At 51.6% G+C, this 24,012-nt stretch overlaps 1 protein-coding gene across 1 annotated transcript in view; it reads left to right on the top strand.

Moving 5' to 3' along the window:
- Positions 1–244: 244 nt before the first annotated feature.
- The window catches only part of GRIK4 (glutamate ionotropic receptor kainate type subunit 4), a 262,197-nt gene continuing 238,429 nt past the window's right edge, over positions 245–24,012 (top strand). Inside the window, 1 exon segment of the mRNA XM_064173386.1 lies at positions 245–511. The gene's annotated coding sequence lies outside the window, so the exon portion shown is untranslated.

Here is a 24,012-nt window from a genome sequence, read left to right as displayed (position 1 = left end):
TTTGGGGGGGGAAAACTGCATCTTGAGCTTTTCAAGAGCAGAGGAGGAAGAAAGAAGGCAGAGGGAAAGGAGCAGAACTGAGCTCAGCCATGCTGTTCCTCACTCTGTCTCGCAGGACTCACAGGATGCAGTCAGTCCTGGTGGTGTGGTGAGGGAGGGTTTCATTGGGCTGGGCGTTTGTTTGCCCATCACAGGTGAGATAAAAGGAGGGCTTTTCACTGCCCATCCCTGCTGAGAACTCAGGACAGCTGGGGAAGCCTCACAAGACTCAGGTGTGGCAGCAGGGCAGAGAGAGGTGGGCTCGGCAGCTCCTACTGCTTGAGGCTGCGGAGGGGCTGTGTGCTCTGTGCGGGAGCAATCCCAGCTCTGCCAGCCAGGCTGCGTGCTCCCAGCCCCTGGCGCTGCTGCCACCTGCTCTGCCCTTTGCTCAGACACCAGCAGGAAGCTCCCCGACAGGGAATATGAACCTTGAGGGCCACAATCAAAAATGAAAAGCAAACACAAGCCCGAGGTAAGGAAATGCTCTTTGGTTCTGAGAATAATGAGTGCTTGGAGGGCCTGTTGGGCAGGGTCGGTGGTGCAGAGGCCCAGGGATCACTCAAAGCAATTGACTGGTAGCTGTGGACCTGAGGGAAATGATGTGTAAAAGGGATGAGCTCCAAGCCCCCTGAGCCTGTTACCTACGTGTTGTATGAATAATTTGTCTCTGAAGCAGAGGCAGATTGGTGGTTTTTTTTTTGCAGTTCTTTGTGGGTTTTGGTGTGGTGTTGTTTTTTTTTCCCCTTGTGAAGCTGATTCTTTTCCTCCAGCTTATTTCTTCCCAGCAGGAGGGGGAAGATGAATTTCTGTCAAATGATAGTTCATTGCTCCTAATGCAAGAGTCCAATTAATTGATGGTTTTAAAGCTTTCCTTTTCTCGCTATTGCAAACAAACAAACAGGGAAATAAAACTGCAGTGGAGCAGAGAAGGCTGGAGGATTACAAGGCTACAGGGACCTCACAGCTTAGGAAACTGACCGTCTGCTGCTGCATCCCTCAGCCTTGTGCTGTAGGATTGGTCCAGTTTGTTCTGCTCCTGCCAGTTTCCCAGTGCTCTTGCCTACCATGCATCACCCTTCCAGGCCCAAGCAAGGTTTTAGGAGCTGTGGGCAAAAGTAGCTCACCCTTCATCCTTCTCAGACAGCACAGCAGGGGAGGATGCATGGAGGGAGTCAGGGCCCTGGCGAATAGCATAGAACCTCAAAGCAGTTAAGGGTTTGGGATGCGCAGGGAGAAGGCACAGCTTTTCCAAACGTCCCTCCCAGGAATGCCTCTGTCTGGCCTTAGCAGAACTGGTCCATTTTAGAAGCAGTAATTTCAACACCCCACTGTTCCCTCCCTCCTTCATCCTCTACCTTCCAAGCATTCTAGCTCCCTGAACTCCCTCCATCCCGGCTTTTGCCCTTCTTCCCCTACCTTCCAAGCATTCTAGCTCCCTGAACTCCCTCCATCCCGGCTTTTGCCCTTCTTCCCCCGCTCTGTTCTCGAGCTCCTGCCTCCCCAGCCCCATATTCTTGCCCCAGCTCCTACCTCCCCAGCCCTCTATCCCTGCCCCCTCCAGCTGCCTGCCTCCTCGGCGTCCCTGCATCTTTCCACCCTCCCCTGTTTTCCTTCCGTCCTCGACTCCCTCCCCAGTTCCCTGCCCTTCTGCCATCCCAGCTGCCTCTGTCCCTGCTGTCTGTGCTCCCTCCGTCCTGCCTCTCTCGCTCGCCGCATCCTTGCCCGGCGCTGCCCCGCACGCCCACGGGAGGGCTCCCGCGCCCGGCAGCCCCTTCCCGCGGCGCGGCCCCGCGGCGCCGTGCCCCGCCAGCCGCCCCCCGCCCCTTGCAGTTCCCCCGCTCGCCGCCGGGGACCTGCCGCTGCCGGAGCGGGGCCGGAGCAGCCGCGGGCAGAGCCGCGCCGCCCAGCCCAGGTAAGAGCCGCCCGTGGGCCACCGCAGCGAGAGGGTTGGGCATCCCCGCGTCCTGCCGGAGGGAGCGTGGGGAAGGGGCGGAGGGGTCCCGCTGCCCAGCGTCGTATCTTGCACACCCCTCCCCCGCCCCGCGCCCCCAAACCGGCAGTACCTCTCCCGGGGGGCGGGAGCACCGGCCGGCGTCCCCCGCGGGATGCTGGTCCCGCCGTCCGCACCGCTCCCCGGGGAGAGCCGCTCGCCCACCGCCGCAGAGCTCCGAGCAGCCTCAGCCGCCGGCAGTGAGGTGCGAGCGGGAGCCGCGATGTGCCGGGCTGGCGGTGGTTGCCCGCAGCAGTAGTCCCCGTCCTCCCGCTCCCATCGCTAAAGGACTTTGCTGCTGCCAGCCCTTTGCGGGGGCTGCTGGCGGACGCAGCCTTCTCGGTGTTGCAGGAGTTGCGGAACGTCACACTCCAGCTTTCGGGAAAGCTGAAGTTCAAAGAGTGCGGGGAGCGGGGGCACTGTATGGCTTCGAGCGGCCGTGGATAACCTGGGGACGATTCCTGGGATGTCTGCAGCATGTGGAAGTGTGCGGTGGGCAGCGACGGGAGGAGAGGTGCGGGGCTGGCTGCTCCCCGGCTGCACTTGCAGGCTGCTGTGTTCCCAGGATGCGTGCTACAGTTGCAGGCAGTGAGGAAAATGCTATTTTAACAGCTGTTTTTCTCAGGCTTTAGATTGGGAAGAACAGGTTCGTTGTTCGTGGAATGCATTTGAGTGGAGCTGTGCTTGCGAATAATTTCTCTTAGGATACATGAGGTGCTCGCTGTGTGCGCAGACGTGCGGCTTTGGTGCTGGCAGGGGCTCCTGTGATGAGCACAAGCCTTGATTCTGAGCAGCGGGGGAAAACTCCACGCAGAAAGCCCCTTCCTAGGCCCAACTTTGTTCCGTGTTATTTATGCATCAGCTCCGGCATAGCCTGCGGCTCTGGCTGGGGGCTCTGCATAGGTGAGAGATGCTTCAAGTGCTGGGCAGCTCTCATCTTCTGTCAGGCTGCTTTCTTTCCCAGCCGGGTAGGCTTGAGACCTGCAGGCTGCGACCCTGAGGAAAGTTAGCCTGAGGTAGATGAGGTTTGCTTACCTCCCACACGTGCCTCCTTTGCAGCGAGGTGCTGGAGGATCTGGGGCCCCTGCCTCGCTGGGGCCCTTCCGCTAGCAGGAGATGCTGAGGGACGCCTGGCACTGCCACTGCATCCTGGGCAGCCTCGCCGCTAGGCACCGGTGCCCCACGCCGCGGCAGGATCCTCTGCTTGCCCTCAGCAGGAGCCAGTCCCTTTGTCTCTCCGAGGCAGACAGCCCTGTCTCCGAGCAGACGTTCAGCAGCAATATCCTGGCTGCATGTGCCCGCTGCAGTTAGGCAGGAGCAGAGCCGTCCCTGCCGCTCTGAACCGGGAGCTGAGGGTCTGCAGCCTGGGGGCGAGGCAGTGTCCCCACGGAGCGGCTGGTGCTGCTCCTGTGGTCCCTGGGTGTTAGGGTGCTCACAGGTAGGAGGTGGCTGTTAACTGTGCTCGGTGCTCCTCTGCCATGTCTTCATTTTGCAGAGGGGTAGAAGTGTGCTCTCTGACAGCAATCTGCAGTGAGGCTCCCACAGTGCCAAGGCATTTTTAAACTGTCTTGATGTAAGTCTGCTGTAGTATTTATGCATATTAGGCTGTATATTTGAAGGGAACCATCTGGGTAGAGATGGTAAGTAGCTGAACCTTTCCCTGTTGGTTTCCATTTCAGAGTTGGGCTTGATTAGCAAAGCCAGAAGTTTGGGAAGTTGCTGTGTGACTCTCTCTGGTCTGCAGGTGCTTCTTTGCCCCATGTCTGGCATGAATGACTGCCCTGAAATGAGGAGACTGTTACCTGGGGTGTGGGAAGGAGAGCTGACAGGCTGTGCTGAGCAGAAAGAGAGCTTTAGAGTGTTGGCACTGCAAGGAAGAATGTTCTTTCCCCCCCTCCCCTTAAGTGGCTGTTTCTCTTAACCCTTTGTGGGCTGTCTCCTGGGGTGATGGTGCCTCTGCTCTTGGTGATGGGGACATAGTGCCTGAGGAAGGTGAACCCCGAAATGAGTGGTTGTGGGTGAGGGTGCGGTGTGTCTCCCAGAGCTCTTCCTGGAGGAGTAGGAAGGATAGGGAGCAAGGCTGATAAAGGCATCAACAACTGCCTGGGAAGTCATCTGTGAAAGGCTGGCCCTAAATGGAGGGTTTAGAGCAGCTGCCTGCAGCTCTGAGAGGGGCACAGAGGCAGCAGTGCTGCTGGCTGTAGGCTTCTTGCTGGCGACTTCTTCTGCAAAATGTGCAAGGAAAAGCAGCCCAAGTGTCATGTGGGCTGGCAGAGGCCTGAATACCCAGGTGCCAAGGAGCCTGCAGCAGGCTGTGGGTGAATGGCAAATGATTCGAGGGAGCTGGTCTTCAGAGAGCTCATCAAAGGAACCGTGAGGCAGGTATGTGCAGTGCTGCCTCCAAACTATCTATTCTGAAAGCTGAAGTGTGTCAGGAAATCCCATCTCCTCTGCCTGTGTGTGTGCTCCTGCTGGGCTCTTTGCTTGGTGGAAAAGCAGTGAGTGAACCTAGAACTTACCCAGGGCTTGGGGAAGATCATCAGCTAGATGCTGGATGATTGCATGAGTTCTGATGGGAAATCATCTGACTGCAAGGTAAGATTTCCACCAAGACTGTGCTGGTTTAGGTTCCTCTTTCTCCGGGAGACCAGAGCCAGAGAGGACCCAGGAAAGGTCTTGTGCTCCGTTAGCTGGAGGAGAAGCTGAGTGTTCTTACTGGGTGTGCAGGCAGTGCTTGAGCCCATGTGGGGCTGAGTACCTGTGTGGGTGGGTGGGCTTTTGTGTCAGTGGAGGAAAAGGAGGAGCAGGAGATTACAGAGGTGATGAAGGACTGGGAAGGAGCAGATGTATGCTTAGGAACAGACATTCTTGGGCTCTAGAGAGAGAAAAGAATTCCTTCATCCAAGAAACTTCATTTTCTTTGGAGATGGTTTAAGCTTTATTTTGTATTCAGCTGGGACTAAGCCTGTGCAAGTGGTCAGTGTCTTGCCCTTTGTAAAGGTGTGCTGATGTTCCTGGTTCGTGGATATTGATTTTTCACTGTCTTTGGGGTGGTTGAAATCTTCCACAAGGAGCAGGGTTTGTGAATGTAAAGCTGCTCTTATCTGTTTGTAGAGGGCCTCATCCACTCAGCACTGCTTCTTGGTCAGGTGGCCTACAGCAGGTTGTGACACTGTGGTGTTACTTTCCCTGGCTCTCCTTTTAATCCTCACCCATAAGCTCTGTCATCTCTTCTTCTAACACCAGGTGGATCTTCATGGACTTCAGTAAACCCTGACAAGCAGCACACCTCTGTAGCTTGTGGGGAGGGATGCAAACGGTCACCTCTCATGCAGAGAGCTGTCTCCACCTGTTGCTTTTTCTTTGTGGCTGAAGTAGTTATACAACAGGGAACTGATCAGGATGTCCTGCTTGGGTCTGATGCAGCCTCCTTGTGCCCCCTCCGTCTGCTGAGCCGTCAATCAGTTCTGCAGGGTCTGACCGATGGAGGTTTCTTCCTGCTGCTTGTTCTAGTCCTTGCAATTTGCCATTCCCCACCCTTGCTGACTTTCCCTGTTTCTGGCTGTGCTGGTGAGGGAGTTTGGGACTGTTTGGCCCCAGGCTGTGGGTCCAGTGCAGCCTGCACTTGAATCCAGTTGTCTATCTCCATTTCTGCCTCCCTTATACTACACAACCTTTTTGACTGTCTCCTGCAGCTCAGCCACTTGCTGCAGGAGGTCCTCTACCTAAGCACACCTTTTGCAGGCAGGTTTGTCTCCTATCTCCACCCCAGGAGAGGGGTCGAGCTGTTACTCACAGCCCCAAGGGCTGCACGGCTGCTTCTACCTTCGGCGGCTCCCTCGGAGCTTTCCGTGGGTAAGCGGCGCCTATTCACCTGCTAGGACCACAACCCTTGCTTGCCGTCGAGTACTCACCGTGCTGCCCAGGGCGTGGTTAGGACTGACCTGGAGAGCTGGGAGAGACTTTTCCCTGCTCGCCAGAACTGCTGCACGAACCTCCACGCTGAGCCCCTGCTGCCCCGACCGGCCCAGTGCTGCTCCCGGTGCTGCTCTCCATGCTCTGCGCCTCACCCGCTCCCAAACGATGCCTCGTTGAGGTGTAGAGAATAGAAATGCACTGGAGGAATGCTGACCCGAGCACAGACAGGGGATTGTGTGAAGGTCCCTCACTGAGGCTAGGCTTATTTATTATCTTTAATGATTTGGAGGTGGAAGTGGATCAGAGTGTGCCAATAGAAAGGGGTTGCTTTCATCTGAAAGAATGAAGAGGCAAGGCTGCTGGATTGGAGCGTGCCACCGCCACTGTGGCAGCAGAGTGTATCTCAGACTCGAGTTTTATCAGCATGTGAAAAAGGAATCCTTTGAGTGAATCTTTCCCATACGATGTAGCCAGGCTGCTCTGTGGGATTCTGCCAGGAGAAGGTGCATGAGCATGAAGCAGTGTGTGTGAGCAGCTGCCAAGGCCCTGTGGCTGTGTGGACAAGCTGCAGGTGAAAGGGAGATGCAGGAGATGCTCTCATCTGGCAAACAGTGCTGTCCATCTTGGGAATTGTGTGGCCTAGAGCCTCTGTGGAGAGAGATGTCTGCAGTGACGTAGTGACAGCTCTCACCAAAGCCTTTTGCATCTGATCAGGGATTCATTGCTGCTGGAGCCAGGGTGCTGCTTTGGCTGGAGCAGGGGCTTTGGGCATTCAGACTGTGCTAGCATCCAGCTGGGTTGGCTGGCTTTGAATGACTCCAGGGGAAGTTTGCTGAGTCCTGGTGAGCTCCTCCTTGCCTGTCGTGGTTTTTCAGGGTGATAGATACCATGCTATTGATTCATCACAGAAGGAGCCAAGACATAAGCTGTCCATCTACAGGGCTGATTTCACAGAATTAACCAGGTTGGAAAAGACCTCTAGGATCTTCAAGTCAGACCTGCAGTGTATCCTACCCAAAGACTTGGGAGGTGTTTGGAGGGGAGAGTTACTGTTAAATGCCTAAAATGCAGCTTTAAAAGAGGTTGTGGTCTCACTGTGGTGGGAAGGAGATTCAAGAGCCCAGAGGCTCTGTGCTTCTGCTTTATTGCAAATCCCCAAGCCAGATCTCAGTCAGGTGGCAGGGTAACAATTTTTGTTCTGACCACCCTTTGCATGGGAGCAGCAATGCCCTAACTGAGCACCCAGTCAGCACAGGGGGATTTTCCTCTCTGCTGAGATCTCCTGCAGAATGTATTTGCATCCTTCAGGAGACGGTGAGCCAGGCACAGCTCTGTTCCTTAAGTCTCTCTCTTCCTCTCCCTCTTCTCCACTCACTCTTTGGTTTGTTTATTTGGTTAGCTCAGCATCAGCACAATGATGTGGAAATAAAGCAAAGGAGCTTCATCTTGGCCTTACTGCATATGCATAAATGAGAGGAATAGATCATGCTGGCAATCCCTAGCCAGGCTACAGTTAATGGAAATTCTTCCCTGACCTTATAAACCCTGTTTTGCCAGAGTTTATAATGAGTCTGCAAAAATTCATTCTGGGCACAAACAAGTCATCTGAGGTCTTGGACCCTGTGAGCACAAAGTAATAATAATACTAATTTCCCACCCACTCAGGCATGTGCTCAGCTCCTTATAGATTTTGCTATTTTTAAGAAAAAGCAAGCTTTTACTTTCTGAACCTGACATGGAGTCTGTGTCGGGGAGGAGGGAAGGCTGATTGATGGGGAACAGTTCTCTCTGTGCAGCCTGTCCCCTGGGAGAGCCACCATGGAGCCTTCCCTTGGCTCCACCTGATGCAATTTACATCATTAACATTGCAGCCTGATGAGCTGTGTGATTGCACCTTGGTGGAAAACTGCTTCTGCTACAGGACTGTGGCTCTGCACTCTGCTCTCCTTCCCCAGTGGACCAGGTTGGGGCTGGTCTCTTGTCCCAGGCAACCAGCAACAGGACAAGGGGACACAGCCTTGAGTTGTGCCAGGGCAGGCATAGGCTGGATGTTGTTAGGAAGTTGTTGGCAGAGAGTGATTGGCATTGGAATGTGCTGCCCAGGGAGGTGGTGGAGTGGCTGTGGCTGGAGGTGTTGAAGCAAAGCCTGGCTGGGGCACTGAGTGCCATGGTCTGGTTGATTGCATAGGAGTGGGTGCTAAGTTGATCTTGGAGGTCTTTTCCAACCTGGTTGATTCTATGATTCTATCTGACATTGAAGTGCTGAAGTGTGTCCAGAGAAGCTGGTGAAGGGTCTGGAGAACAGGTCTGGTGAGGAGCAGCTGAGAGAGCTGGAGTTGGTTAGTCTGGAGAAGAGGAGGCTGAGGGGAGACCTCATTGCTCTCTACAACTCCCCGAAAGGAGGTTGCAGTGAGGTGGGGACTGGTCTGCTCTCTCTAGTGTCAGGTGAGAGAGGGAGAGGAAATGGCCTCTCAGTGGAATTGTGTCAGGAGAGGGTTAAAATGGAGATTAGGAAAAAGGTCTTTGCTGCAAGAGTGGTTAGGAATTGGAAGAGGCTGCCCAGGGAGGTGGTGGAGTCTCCCTGGAGGCACTGAAGAAATGCGTGGCCGTGGCACCTGGTTTAATGGCCATGGTGGTGTCAGGCTGACAGTTGGACTCGATGACCTTAAGAGAGCTTTTCCAACCCAAACAGTTCTGTGATTCTGTCATTTTTCTGGACCTGATCAGGAGGGAATGAGTTGTTCAAAGTCCCTGAAACATTTAGCTCAGCCTTAGCTGTCTGCTGAAACCTTGGCATTTTTTGCTGTGGTGACAGAAGCTGACATTTTTCTGAGGAATGCATTTCAGTTTGGTACAGAGGGGGTGGGGGGCAGGGGGTGTTAGTGGCTCTCTGGCCCTGCTCAGAGCCAGAGGGTTTGCAAGGGTGGTCATCGCTGATAAGATTCACGTTGGGCACCAGCCCAGTGCTTCCCCTCCACAGACAACAATGAAGAAGCAAATTGCTGTGTCTGATAGAGTTGCTCTTGATGTGGTTCATCTTGAGTGATGTGGCAGGGCTGGGAAGTAACAGCCCTTCAGGCAGAGCCTGGCAGCAAACACTTCAGTGCAGGACAGCACTTCTGCTACACAATTCATTGAAACCAGTGCTGATCTGCAAACTTCCACGAGCCAAAACTGCCTTTTTTAACCTACAAAAGGTTGATCAAAACATATTGTGCTCTACCCACACTCATTGTTTGCCCTCGCTGTTTTCTTGCTCCATCTCTACTTGTAATCCATTTTTGCTCCACCTTGTGTGTGATCTGGTAACATCTGGTGTTAAAAGACTGTGTGTGTGCATGGACAGCTTTGAAAGCAGGCTATCACATCTCTTTTTAGACTGAAAAATGTTTGGGGCAGAGACTGTGCTAATGTTCACAGAGCATCTGGTCTTCTCCAGGTCCAATTCATCACTGTCTTGCAGTTTGCATTATTGTTCACACCAAGGGAAAGTGGGTGTGAAGGTGGAATAATAATGTTTCACACTCCCTTTGGATTGGGTTTGATATCCATTTTAACCCATCAGGAAAGACAAAAAGAAAGGGAGTCTTTGGAAGGTGAAAACACAGTTTACAAATAGCATGTTAATTACCCTTGCTGGGAAAATGACCACTGTGCTCACTCCGAAATCAGTGGCAAATTTAAGATCCAGAGGGGTTCTTTAAATTCTGACTTAAGGGTTCCGAGCAGCACAGAGGAATTAGTGGGTGAGGACAGCAGCAGAGCTCAGTGCGGTGCCTCCACCAGCTGCAGCCTTCTCATGTGTCCAGTTCTGGGCTCTCCAGTTTAAGAGGGACAAGAATGTGCTGGAAGGTGTCCAGGAAAGGGCCACAAGGATGAGAAGAGGGCTGGAGCTGCTCTGCTATGAGGAGAGACTGAGGGAGTTGAGGCTGTTCAGTCTGGAGAGGAGAAGACTCCCAGGTGATCTTATTGTGGCCCTTTAGTATCTTAAGGGGGCTACAAGAAGGCTGGGGAGGGACTTTCTAGGATGTCAGGCAGTAATAGGACTGGGGGGAATGGAATAAAACTGGAAATGGGTGCATCCCAAATGGATGTTAGGAAGAAGCTGTTCAACATGAGAGTGGTGAGAGCCTGGAATGGGTTGCCCAGGGAGGTGGTTGAGGCCCCATCCTTGTATATGTTTAAGGCCAGGCTGGATGAGGCTCTGGACAGCCTGATCTAGTGTGAGGTGTCCCTGCCTGTGGCAGGGGGGTTGAAACTGGCTGATCTTTGTGGTCCCTTCCAACCCTGACTGATTCTATGACACTTTCAGACTCTATTGTATGTCCCATCCAACCTAAACCATGCTATGTGAAGTTTTGAGCTTGGGAAGCAGGGCCTGGTGGTGTTCTGGTGGTTGGACTTCAAGGAGCTATGTTTTATGGTGATTTACACTGACATCCCTTTTTTTGTTCTGCTCCTGTTGAGTGTTAAACAAGATTTAAGTCTTCCTCAGTCACTGTTTAGTTATTGAAGAGCATCCCAGCCAATGCAAATGCAAACAAAAGTGGATCTTTGTTTATGCAAGAGATCATTAGAAAATCTGTAGGAAAAAAAAAACCCTCAAAGCAAAGCAAAAAGTGTTCTGGTCTGTTAGGTAATTAATCTGCATTTTAAGAACTGTCTAAAGACATATTTGCAAGCAAGTCCATTGAGCTGCTGCTCATCCAGTCAATAATCCCCATATTTAATAGTCCCTAAGAATGTATTTCCATAATGGGCAGGGAACAGTTGAGAAATCTGCATCATTTTTGTCTTAAGATGTCAGTGCTTGCACATTTTCTGTGACAAATGTTGTTGTGGGTAGTGGTTTTTTTTTCTTCCTCCCGTGACTGTTGGTGAAAAAAATCCCCCAAATATTAGCTTCCAACTGGTAAGGCTGGGAGAAAGCTTCTTAAAGCAAATCCCTGGGTCTAGATCCCTTCAAATGCTGGATGAGTTGGCAATTTCCATCTGGCATCAGACGCTGGTGCCGTGGTGTGAGTCTGCAACGTGCTGGCAGCAGTGCCCAAAATGTACCTTGTGGGTGTGGGGTGAGAGCTTCTGCTGGCTCTGGAAGGTCCCAGCTCCTTGTCCTCCTGGTGTCAGAGAAGCTGCAGCATGTCTCTGGAAGGAGGATCTGAGGTATGTGCTGAGCTACAAGCACAAATCCAGGCTGGACAGTGAGTGGCTGGAGAGCAGCCCTGAGGAGAGGGACTTGGGGCCTCCAGGAACACCTCCAGCCATGGGGCCTCAACCACCTCCCTGGGCAACCCATTCCAGCCTCTCACCACTCTCCTGCTCAACAACTTCCTCCTCACCTCCAGCTTTGCTCCATTCCCCCCACTCCTGCAACTCCCTCACAGCCTAAAAAGTCCCTTCCCAGGTTTTTTGTAGCCTCCTTCAGATCCTGGCAGGCCACAAGAAGGTCACCTGGGAGCCTCCTCTGCTCCAGCCTGCACAGCCCCAACTCTTTCAGGCTGTGCTCACAGCAGAGCTGCTGCAGCCTCTCAGCATCCTCCTGGCCCTGCTCTGGACACACTCCAGCATCTCCATGTCCCTCTTGTCCCAGGGGCTCCAGAACTGGATGCAGGACTCCAGGTGGGGTCTCAGCAGAGCAGAGGGGGAGAATCCCCTCCCTGGCCCTGCTGGCCAGATGCTGGCCACACTGCTGCTGCTGCAGCCCAGGCTCTGCTTGGCTCTCTGGGCTGCAAGTGCACACTGCTGGCTCCTGCTGAGCTTCTCCTCCAGCAGCACCCCCAAGCCCCTCTCCTCAGGGCTGCTCTCCAGCCACTCCCTGCCCAGCCTGGATTTGTGCTAGGGATTGCCTCAACCCAGCTGCAGGACCTTGCACTTGGTCTTGTTGAACCTCCTGAGGTTGGTTTGTGCCCACCTCTGCAGCCTGTCCAGGTCCCTCTGGATGGCATCCACACAGCTCGGTGTCCTCAGAGCCAAGGTAACTTGTGTTCTCACCCTGTGAGAGACAGGAGAGTGCAGCAGGGCATGAAGCTGAGTCAAGTTTTATCTTGCATTTGTAGCAGGGAAAGGGAAGATGCAGAGGTAGCTCCTGCAGCAGGGCTGGTCTGTGATAACTTTACTAATCCACCCTAACGAGAGCAGGGAGTAAAACCCACACTTGGAGAGGGGAACCCCTGGGAGTCAAGGTGAGAAGCTGGAGCTTAATTTCATTATCTTATCAATAACTAGCTGGTCTTGTAGTGTGCTGTGAATTCTCAGGAGTGTTAATGCTATCTTTGGCTGTCTAAGCAAAGCAATAATGAATATGAGTAGGAAAAGCATTCTGTGCAGTCATGGCATCTATACCTTAAAAATGATGTTGGCAAACTGGCAGGAGATAACAAAAGAACTACAAGGATGATGTGAAGTCTGTAAAGCGTGCTGGAGAGAGAGGCTGAAGCTCAATCTGTTGCTTTTAACAAAGAGGAGGTTAAGGGTTGATTTCATTACTGGCTGTAAGTACTTAACCAGGGGAAGAGAGTTCTGCTAGCCAAAGGCACGAATGCAGGATGTGGTTCTGTGGCTGGGTGCTCAAGCTAGATAAGTGCAGGTGATGGAAAGGCATGCTTCAGTTTTGCACAGGCATGCTTCAGTTTTGCACAGCCTTACACTGAAGCACAGGAGCAAATGACACAGGACTTGGTACGTTTGCTGGGTTTGCATTGAAATGATAATGTCTTGCAGAGTTCTTTTAGGTCACCTGCAGGCTGTGGAGGTTTGGTGTGGGTAAACACAGCATGAATCAAGAAGGGAAACAAGGTTTTTAGGATGGTGGTTATTGACCTTCCAATCTTTCACAAGCTCACAGGATGTGAGGGGTAGGAAGGGACCCAAACTGATCATCCAGTTCAAACCCTCTGCTGGAGCAGGACCACACAATCTAATTCAGGGCACACAGGAACACATCCAGACAGGCCTGGAAAGGCTCCAGAGAAGGAGACTCCACAGCCTCTCTGGGCAGCCTGTGCCAGGGCTCTGGGAGCCTTCCAGTCAAGAAGTTCTCCCTTGTGTTGAGCTGGAACCTCCTGTGCTGCAGCTTCCATCCATTGCTGCTTGTCCTATCCCAGAGAGCAGTGAGCAGAGCCTGACCCCCAGCCCTCAGATACTGATAAGCATTGATTAAATCTCCTCTCAGTCTTCTCTTCTCCAGACTAAGCAGCCCCAGGTCCCTCAGCCTCTCCTCATCAGGCAGTGCTCCAGTCCCCTCATCATCCTCCTAGCCCTCTGCTGGACTCTCACTTCTCTTATCAATCCCTTGCTTTTGCTGTTGTTTTATTTTCCTTCTTTTTTATTTTTTTTACATTTCTTTTTGCTGTGTGTCTGGAGAGGATACAAAACGCAGCAAGGCTTTGGGCTATGGTTTAGAAGGGATTTGGTCAGTGTCAGCTGAGCTCATTTGTAGGTCTTGACCAGAATCTCAGCCCATAATGGCACAGTGCAGTATGTGCTGAACTGTCACCTTGCTCAGTTTTTGCTTGAGAGGACGACTCTTTTGTAAGACCAACAGTTAAAGAATCCTCTCTTCCCATTGCTGTTAGGACAAGAACAGGCAGTACAAGCTATGTTCATGCTTCTAGCATGACCTTACAGCTGCGACTTGAAATATCTTGGCTAGAGTTGCTCCCCACGGAGGGCAGGAGGTGACTGGGAATGTGCAGACCCCTTGCAGGGGACTCACTGTGAATGGAGTCTTGTATTGGCTGAATGAGGCAGGGAAGTTATGCTCCTTATGGGCAATGATCCTAGAGAACAGCTCCAGAGTTTCCTGTGCACTAAACTTCAGTACAGTCCTTTCATCCCTGATGCCTGCCTTCCCCATCTGACTTCTCCAGCAAGTGCTCTCCCTTTCCCTTTGCCCTGGCCCTGGTTTTCCTCTCTCTGAGAAAGCTGGTTCCTGGATGTGCTCATGGTGATTGAAAGGCTTCTGCTTTCATCAGACCTCCTTTCATGAGACCTCTCCCATAAGACATAGCAACCTTCAAAGCTTCCAGCATGTGTCTGCAAAGATAAAGGAGGCTGCAACCACAGATCCTGGTGGCTCTGGCCAGCCTGCTCTAGGGTAAGGTGTCCCTGCCTGTGGCAGGGGGGTTGGAACTAGATGATCCTTGTGGTCCCTTCCAACCCTGACTGATTCTAGGAGTCTGTGATCCCTTATGCCACCACCTGGGGCATGTTGACCAAACTCAAGGAGAAAGATAGAGAGGCACCATTGCCATTCTGTGAGTTACTGAGGTGTTAACTACTGCATGTGGCATGCTCCAGGTTACTTTCACCTAATACCTAGCTCCTTGCCAGCCTTAGAGCTGCAAAGCAAGGCAGAAGTGGAAAAGGAGCAGTGGCAAGAAAATGCAGTGAAGTGCTGCACCTTGAAACCTGGGACCAATCTCCTCTGGGTGGTCAGCAGCAGTAAGACAAGAAGCAATGGACACAAACTGGAACAGAGAAGGTTTCAGCTCAACATGAGGAGAATCTTGGCAGTGAGGGTGACAGCAGGCTGCCCAGAGAGGTTGTGGATTCTCCTTCTCTGGAGACTTTCCAAACTCACCTGAATGCATTCCTGAGTGAACTACCTTGGGTGATCCTGCCTTTGCAGGGAGGTTGGTCTGGATGATCTCTGGAGGTCCCTTCCAGTGTCTACAGTTCTGTGACACCAAGCAGGGATTGGGGCAGGGAGGCTGCTGATTCTGCTCTGCCAGGCCCTTGAGCCTCTGAAAGGACTGTGCTGCCTGCCCCTTCTGGGTGCTTGGCCATCCTGCAGCCTTGCCTGATCTGCTGTCACCCCTTTGGCCTGCCTCTGTGGAATCAAAGGCTGTTTCCTTCTGGACGGTGGCATCCAATTTTTTTTCCCCTTTTCCCTGTCACTATTTGATGTTGATGCATTGAAGACAATTGAATTAGGGCTTTTATCAGCAGAAGGGAGAGATTGCCATTTGCAAAAACACATTTTGCTTAAGTTAGTAATATTGTAACTGTTAAATGATTGTTCATTGATTGCCTGTCACAGCCCTGATGTAATCTCCTCTTCCCCTCTCGGGCGGAGGGCTCACCACTGATTAAATAGAGACCTGCTTTTGCACCACTTCTCTCTCTTCACTGTTTTCTCTACCCCAGTGGTTCCATTCTAGCAGCAGTATAATTAGCATCTTCTCCTCCTTGGAGTGATCTCAGCCTGTTTGCCATCCTTGTTCTCTCCCAGGTGTCTCTAATGCACCTAATACTTCAAGGTATTTAAGTGGCCTGAGACAAGGATTTAAGCAGGGGATGTGTTTTTGAGCTCAGTCCAAGAGCTGTTGTCTGTGTGGATTTAGGGTCCAAGCTTCACCAGGAATTGCTTCATTTGTTAGAGCTCCTTTGTTGCTAAAGGTTCAATTATGGAAGTGAGTGGAGCTTTGTGGCAATGGGGGGGGAAGAGCAAACCAAAATTGAGCTCTTTTGTAGCATCTTTCACGTAAGTGCCTCCACAGTCAGGTGATTATGGTCAAGTTGTTTGAGTAGGTAGCAAATGGACTCTGTGTGTGTGGTTACATCCTGCTTCCCACTGCAGACTTGTCAGAGGCCTTTCCAGCACTCCAGTGAAGCTTTCAGGTTCCCTGGGAGGTTGTGAGTGTACAGATGTGCAGATCCCTGTGCAGGATGCATGCACTGGGGAGCAGAGGCAAGGGCTGCTGCAGGAGCTTGCCTGAGCCTGTTTGCAACAGAGCCAGGGAGATTTAGCAGGCTGGAGAGCAGAAGGGTTTGATATGGCACCCGGATCCACCAGTCCTTGAGTCCTCCAAGTGCTTCTGTAACACCAGATGAGGAGCTGGCAGCACACTGCAGTAATCCCCTGCACTAAATGATGCTCCTCTTCTCTATCCACTGTGTGATCCAGCAGGTCTGAAGTAATTGAATTTGTCCTCAAAGAGTGAGGCTCATGGCACACCATGGTCTGGGTTCAGTTATTTCTTCTCTGCCAGATAGCACAGGAAGCCTTTTAGAATGTGTAGTGGCTTCTCCTGAAGCCATGGTCAGACCTTTCAGAGCTTTCTGCTGTGTTTATGGTGGACTTGAGCATTTTGGGGGAAAGATGAATTAGCTCCAGGTGAGGGATTGGGATTTAACATTTGTACAAGGGCAGAGGGAAATGAAGATTCTTCTGGGATGGATATGTTTTAAATTTCCACTTTCTGCGTGTCTTGTTTAGATTGAGGGTGCTGGTAATTTACAGCTACCTGAAGGGAGATTGTAGCCAGGTGGGGTTGGGCTCTGCTGCCAAGCAACCAGTAACAGAACAAGGGGACACAGTCTCAAGCTGTGCCAGGGCAGGTCTAGGCTGGATGTTAGGAGGAAATTATTGTCAGAAAGAGTGATTGGCATTGGAATGGGCTGCCCAGGGAGGTGGTGGAGTGGCTGTGGCTGGAGGTGTTGAAGCCAAGCCTGGCTGGGGCACTTAGTGCCATGGTCTGGTTGATTGGCCAGGGCTGGGCAATAGGTTGGACTGATCTTGGAGGTCTCTTCCAACCTGCTTGATCCTATGATGTATCCTTAATGGAGTTCATAGAATCAAGCAGGTTGGAAGAGACCTCCAAGTTCATCCAGCCCAACCTAGCACCCAGCCCTGGCCAGTCAATTAGACCATGGCACTAAGTGCCCATCCAGGCTTTGCTTGAACACTTCCAGATCCCTGGAGGTGTCCAGGGACAGCAACTCCACCACCTCCCTGGGCAGCCCATTCCAATGCCAATCACTTTGCCAACAACTTCCTCCTAGCATCCAGCCAGAACCTGCCCTGGCGTAACTTAAGACTGTGTCCCCTTGTTCTGTTGCTGGTTGCCTGGCAGAAGAGCCCAACCCCACCTGGCTACAGCCTCCCTTCAGGTAGGTGCAGACAGCAGAGTTGGTGGTTGTGTGGTGAGAGGCAGCACACTGGCAAGCCTCTCTTTGCTTCTCTCTGCATGCAGAGCATGGACAAGGCTGTGCTCCTGCAATATGGCAGATTAAAATCGGTTGATGCTGTTCTGGATGTAGCACTCAGAGCAGTTTTCTCCTTGACTGTATGCCGAGCAAATTTCCAGTTAAAGCAACACAAATGTCTGAGTCCCATTTGCAGCCCTTGATGTTAATACAGTGCAGCTGATATGCTCCATTTGCTCCCATAAATGCATCTTTTAGAGCTGTCACATATGCTAGATAGAGCCACTACCCCTCACCTGCTCCTCGCAACGGCCACGGTTAGAAGGGATTCCCAAGGCGCTGGGGATGATAGTTGTGTCTCTGCACTTGTGCATATGTCAGGACCAGAAAGTCACCATTTCCAAGCTGCTGTGCAGAGCAGCACTTCAGATGAACTGCTCAAAATGCAGTTATACAGATGGAATTTTTGAGCTACGTACCTTGGCTCAAGCACTCCTCTTCCTCTAGCTTTGTTTACGTGGAGGCTTTGTGCTGGGGTTTGATTTTCCCATTATTGAGGTTGTTATGTTTTTATAGTGTTGCATTACTCATTGGTTCCTTTTATTCCTTTCAAGTTTGCTAGCCATGACTAATGAAGAGTTTTGCTGCATCCCTTTTACAGAGTGGAGACTCAAGCAGAGAGTTAAGAAAGGCTTTTTGCTTTCTAACCAGTGAAATTTGGTACTCAGGAGTTGGTGCTTTCAGTGGGAGCCTGCAAGCAGAGGACTGACAGCTCTGCCACGTGGGAAGGTTGAGAGCTGGGTTTGTCCAGCCTTGAGAAGAGGAGGCATAAGGGAGACCTTACTGCTATGGACCAGTACATAAAGGGAGTCTGCCAGGAGGATGGAGACTCCCTTTACACAAGAAGTCCCATGGAGAAGACAAGTGGTGATGGGGACAATTTATTGCTAGGGAGGTTCCTATTGGACTCTAGAAGGAAATGTTTCTCTGTGAGCACAGGCAGACTTTGGCATCATCCTCCTCTTGCTGACAGGATCAGTGCTTCAGATTTTCACTTGAGAAAAACCTTCACCTCTTTACTCAGAAAGAGAGCTCATTTCTTTACCAGCTTTTCATTAACAGCCCAGTAATGGAGGTAAAGTGAGCTGGAAACCTTATTGCCACTGCTCCAGGAAAAAGAAGCACATCCCTGCCAACCCTCATGGGTCCCACTTGGGCAGAGACTCCCAGTATAGGACACAGGGACAGTGCTTTACCAGGGATGCACTGGTCTGGCCAGCAAGATGAGCCCCCAACTTGCTCCACTCAAACTGGAGACATCACACCAGCGCTCCTAAATCATCCCTTCCTGGGCTAGCTCTGGGGGGATGGAGAAAGGAGTTACAGAATCATGGAACACCACCAGGGGAGGGGCATCCACAGCCTACCTGGACAGCCTGTTTGAGTGTCTCACCACCTTCACTGTGCAGAATTTCTTCCTCATCTCCAGTCTAAACCTCCCTTCCTCTGCCTTCAATCTATTCCACCTCATCCTGTCACTTCAGGCCCTTTGTCAAAAGTGCCTCCCAGCTTTCTTGTAGCTGCTTCAGGTACTGGAAGGCTGCTTTAAGGTCTCCTTGGAGCCTTCTCTTCTCCAGGCTGAACAGCCCCAACTCTCTCAGCCTATCCTCATAGGGGAGGTGCTCCAGCCCTTACTTAACTCCTGTTAAAATTTTCAAGTGCTCACCCTGTCCTTAAAAGACAAAAAAGCAGCAGTGGAGAGCAGATTAAGGTTCCTTTTTCTTAATTAAAGGAAGCTGTTGACTTGTGTACTTGGATCTTCCCACTAGGCTGAGCAGCTGTTGAGTTTAGCACAGTGCACATTATTTTTGTTCAGTCTCTCTCAGATTCTGTCACTGAACTTTGCCCTGTGGGTGGAAGTGAAGTTAGCCTTGTTACAGCATCTAAACCCTCTAATTATTGGGGAAGTAGCCGTCTGTGGATGGGAATTATCAAACCTGCTGTTGTGATTTGGGTTTGGAGGGTTTCCCTTTTAGTTTTTATCCCCTAGGTGTGGCTGTCTCTACTTCATGTTGTGGTGTCCCCAGCATAAGAAGGACACAGAGCTCTTGGAGTGAGTCCAGAGGAGGCCACAAAGATGGTCCAAGGGCTGAAGCAGCTCTGCTGTGAGGACAGGCAGAGGGAGCTGGAGGTGCTCAGCATGGAGAAGGGAAGACTCCAGGGGGACCTCAGAGCTACCTACCAATAGCTGAAGGGATCCTACAAGAAGGCTGCAGAGGGACTTGTCCTGAGGGTGTCCAGAGACAGGCCATGGAGGAGTGGTTTGAGGCTGAGGCAGAGCAGGGTTAGATGAGATCTTAGGAAGAAGTTCTTCAGTATGAGGGTGGTGAGACTCTAGAATAGGCTGCCCAGGTAGGTTGTGGCTGCCTCCTTCCTGGAGGTGTTCAAGGCCAGGTTGGATGAGACCTTGAGCAGCTGATTCTAACTGAAAGGTGTCCCAGCCCATGGCAGAGGGGCTGGAGTAGCTGATCTCTGATCCATTCTGTGTCCACACCAGGCAGCACCTGAGTGTGCTTTACCAGGTGTGCCTGTGCTGCCAGTTTAGTCTAGCAGAGCGAGACGTGCTCCTGTGTCTGATTTCCTGTTGTGTGTCCTGCCTAAGAGAGCTCAGGATTGTTTTGTACTTGGAGTGTTGTTGTTTTGCAACTGCAATGAAGTAAGATGGAAGTGTTTGGATTTTTAAAAGGCACAGAGTAAGAGGGAGCCACCGGGAGCAGTTAGTCAGTGAACAGGAAAAGGCAGCAGCCCTAATGATGACAGGGAAAAGTTCTTTATGGGGTCTGGGAGCAAAAGGCAGGGAACAAATGGGTACAGCCTGCAGAGGCACAGGATGGAATTCATCAGGGGAGCAAGGCTTGCAAATAATTGCACAAGCAGTTGTTAATGTCTCAGGCGATTAGTTAGAGGCTGCTGTCCCATCCTTCTTGGGCAAAGTGCCTGCAAGAAGGAAAAAGAAAGTTGCAGGGACTAAAGGGAGGCAAAGAAGCAAGACAAAGGATTTAACAACGTTATGAAGTAGTCTGGAAGAATGAGACAGAGGAAAGTGTTATAATGGAAGGATCTATCTGGATTCTCTCTGTAGTGATAGGATGAGGGGCAGATGGTTTGAAATTAGAGAAGAGGAGATTTGGATTGGATGTTAGGAACAAGTTCTGTGCCGTGAGGGTGCTGGTAGTCTACAGCTACCTGAGGGGAGGTTGTAGCCTGATGGAGTTGGGCTGTTCTGCTCTGCTGCCAAGCAACCAGCAACAGAACAAGGGGACACAGTCTTAAGTTATGCCAGGGCAGGTTCTGGCTGGATGTTAGGAGGAAGTTGTTGTCAGAGAGAGTGATTGGCATTGGAATGGGCTGCCCAGGGAGGTGGTGGAGTGGCTGTGGCTGGACACCTCCAGGGACCTGGAAGTGTTCAAGCAAAGCCTGGATGGGGCAGTTAGTGTCATGGTCTAATTGATTGGCCAGGGCTGGGTGCTAGGTTGGGCTGGATGAACTTGAAGGTCTCTTCCAACCTGCTTGATTCTATGGAACACTGCAACAGGTTGCTCAGGGAAGGCAGTGAAAGCCCCATCCCTGGACTTATTCAGGGTCAGGCTTGGCAAGGCTCTGAGCAAGCTGTCTAGTGGATGTCCCTGCTGACTGCAGGGAGGTTGGACTGGATGACTTTTGGAGGACCCTTCCAACCCAGACTTTGCTTTGATTCTAGCTATTTGCAGTCAGACAGTTACTGGTGAGACGTTTAGCCTCTGTCTGTGTAAGCAAGCCTCTGGCACGTGAAATGAGAAGGGCAGTTTGCTGCCTTGGTTTCTCTTCCCATCTGTCTATAAAGATTATAAGCTTTTGAGTTCCATGGTCCTTGCAGTGCTGGGCATAGGAAAGCCAGGCAGGAGAAGGCAGGACTGGCTGGTTTAGGAGCAGTGTTGTCCAAAAGCATAGAGCCTGACTGCTGCAGGGAGCTGGTGAATATTGTGCCTGCCCTTGAAGCAGCGCACAGGGACGGTTGCTGGGAGGCTGCTGCAAATGAGCAGGACAAGCTGACTTGCTAGAGCAACCCTGAAGGCTTGTGCAAAGATGGTATTACATAGAGAGGTGCTGAGGGCTGCACAGGCAGCAAATGCAGGAACATGTGAGTGCGTGCTGGGGACTTGTTCTTGCTCCCACTGTGGCTGGTGAGGAAGCTCCGGTGCAGCAGAAAGCCCTATTGCTCTTTTGGAGCTGGTTGGGCCCTGCCGAAGCTGCAAGCAGCACTGTGTTGGTGGCTGCAGGGGCAGCAGAGCCAGGTGAGTCATGGCATGAGCTGTGTGGTGCAGCTGGGCGTGGGCTGGGTTGTCTCTGTGTCCTCGCTGTGATCTCGTGTGGGATGCTGCGCTGGGGCCAGGGAGATGAAGTTGCAGGACGCACAATGTGATGTGCTCGGTGTCGTGGGCCAGCCGAGTTTGAGGAGCACAGCTCAGGCCTCGCCAGCTTTTAGCAGGGGCCATGGGGAAGGGCAAGGAGCACAGTCTGCCTTTGGATGGCTGGTATGAGTGGATCAGCAAAGCAGTGCCACCTCCTCACAGATGAGAGGCAGACAGCTGCCTCCATCGCACGCTGCTTGTTTGCTGGGCTAAGGGTGGCAGAAAGGAGCTGGGTTCTGTGCAGGAGCACACTCAGACTGTCAAAGTCTGCTCTGGCCATGAGGCTGGAGTACAGCCCGGGTGGGCAGAGTCCCATCCCTTTCTGAACTGAGTGGGTAGAAGGAAGGGGTCACAGGGCCACATCAACAAGGAAATGCATGGGGAGATGCTGAGAGCACAGAGGCTGCTCAGCAGCTCTGCTTCAGCAAGAGAGGTGAGATTGTGCCTGTCACATTTACACTGAGGTTATTCGTAGAGCTTCTCTGATTTGCTTCCCACCATGCCCCTATTTTTTCCCCGTCTATTACTTTGTTTACGAATGAGTTTGTGGTGCCTCGGGCCAGAGTGCTGGTTGCTAGGTCCAGCTGTCGGGCACGACATTGCTCTACTCTCCCTCTGGTTTCCCAAGGCCACAAGCTAATGTTTCAGAGTTAGGAACTCGAGGCTGAACTCCAACATCCACACTTCAGGCACAAGAATAACCTTTCAACTCTTGCATCTCTGAAGGTAATTAGCTTGCCTGGAACAGAAACTGATTCTTTGGGTGCCCAAATCTGAATTCTCTGTGGCCAGTGAATAAGGAGAAATCGGGCCAGTGCCTTTTAGAAGTGGCTGCTTCTAACAGCTTCAATTTTAGTTGCCAGTTTGAGACTCTTAATACACAGAGCTCCTATTTGTGCTGTTGCTTTAGCTGTGCCATGTGTATGGGCTTGGATGGGCAATACAATGACAGCAAATTCCTGAGCTGGGCTTGCAGAGGGCAGCTGAAATGAGATGACCTATCAATTCTCTTCTGTAATCTTTGATTTATTAAAGCATGGAGACCTGTGGCCATCCCAGCACTCAACACATGCCCACAGGAATCAAAGAGAAACAATCTCAAAGCAACGGAATGAACTCAACACAGCATAAATTGCAGCAAGAAAAATCGAGGCTGGACATGGGGAAACATTGTTGAACAGTAAAAATAGTGAAGCACTAAAATAGATTGCTAAGGGAGTTTGCAGAGTATCTGTCGCTGGAGATTTTGAAGAACAGATTAGACAAATGGCTTGGAAGGATTGAGCTTGTTGGGCAGACAGGAGGGCTAACAGAGCTCTTCACTTGCTGCAATTCTTCATCAGGGGCACAGCAGCCCTGCCCTGTCCTGGTGCTGGAGAGGACACAAACATAGATAAGGCAGTGTCTCTGCCTGCCCTCTGCTGCATTAACCCTGCATGCTTTCCAACTGACCATTCTGCTTCTTAACTTCCCTTGCTGATTCTCTTCCAACTCACCTTGTATGTAAGAGAAATATCCTGAGATAAGGGAGAGGGTGGAAAAAATCATAGAATCAGTCAGGGTTGGAAGGGGCCACAAGGATCATCTACTTCCAGCCCCCCTGCCATGGGCAGGGACACCCTACCCTAGATCAGTTTCTCCCCGTGCCTGGGGTGAGGCTGAACTGAAAGAGCTGAATTTAACCCTGCTTGGCATGGTCCAGTTCTAGGGCATCAGATCCCTGGGAGCAGGGAATTTGGGGTTGTCTTGCTCTTTCTAATATCTGTGATCTAATACCTGTGGTCTGAGCTAGACTGTATGGTCCTGCTCTGGCAGGGTGGGGCTGGGCTGGAGGATCTCTTTGGGTCCCTTCCAACCCCTGACATCCTCTGATCCTGTGATCTTGTTTTCAGTCCTCTGACCACTAAGGAGCCTGTACTAGGTAGTGACAATAATACATGAGTAGCTGCCCAGGGCTACTACAAACATAGATTTGATTCACAGATCTGCCAGAGACCATCTATGTAACCTGGGGCAAGTCATATGAGCCAAACTGTAGGTAACAAGTGGAGGTATCCATGTTAGAGACTTGAGATGAGTTATGCTCTTGTACAGCCCAAGGATGATTGAGGTAGTGGTGATAAAGGGAAAAAGATCTTGTCTTGTGTCCCCTGAGAACAAAAGCAGGACCAAACTTTAGATAAATAAATCCATTATGTCCCTTTGCTCTGGTGAGAGCTCACCTGGAGTACTCTGACCACCTATGGGACCTCCAGAGAGGCACAGATCTGCTGGAGCAGGTCCAGAGGAGGGCCACAAAGATGATCAGAGGGTTGGAGCACCTGTGCTGAGAAGACAGGCTGGAAGAATTGAGGTTGTTCAGCCTGGAGAAGAGTAGGCTCCGGGGGAACCTTAGAGCTACATTTCAATATCTGAAGGGGACCTACAGGAAGGTTGGGGAGGGCTTGGAGTGATAGGATGGCAGAAAGATGGGGGTTGGAAGGGACACGAAGAGATCATCCAGTCCAATCCCCCATGTCAGAGCAGGACCATACAATCTAGTTCAGGTCACACAGGAGCACATCCAGACAGGCCTTGGAAGGCTCCAGAGAAGGAGACTTCACAACCTCTCTGGGCAGCCTGTGCCAGTGCCCTGGGACCCTTCCAATCAAGAAGTTCCCTCTTGTGTTGAGCTGGAACCTCCTG

The sequence above is a fragment of the Pogoniulus pusillus genome, chromosome 38 (assembly GCF_015220805.1).
Source record: "Pogoniulus pusillus isolate bPogPus1 chromosome 38, bPogPus1.pri, whole genome shotgun sequence".
Classification (NCBI taxonomy): Eukaryota; Metazoa; Chordata; class Aves; order Piciformes; family Lybiidae; genus Pogoniulus; species Pogoniulus pusillus.
This window is presented reverse-complemented; position numbering and strand designations above follow the sequence as displayed.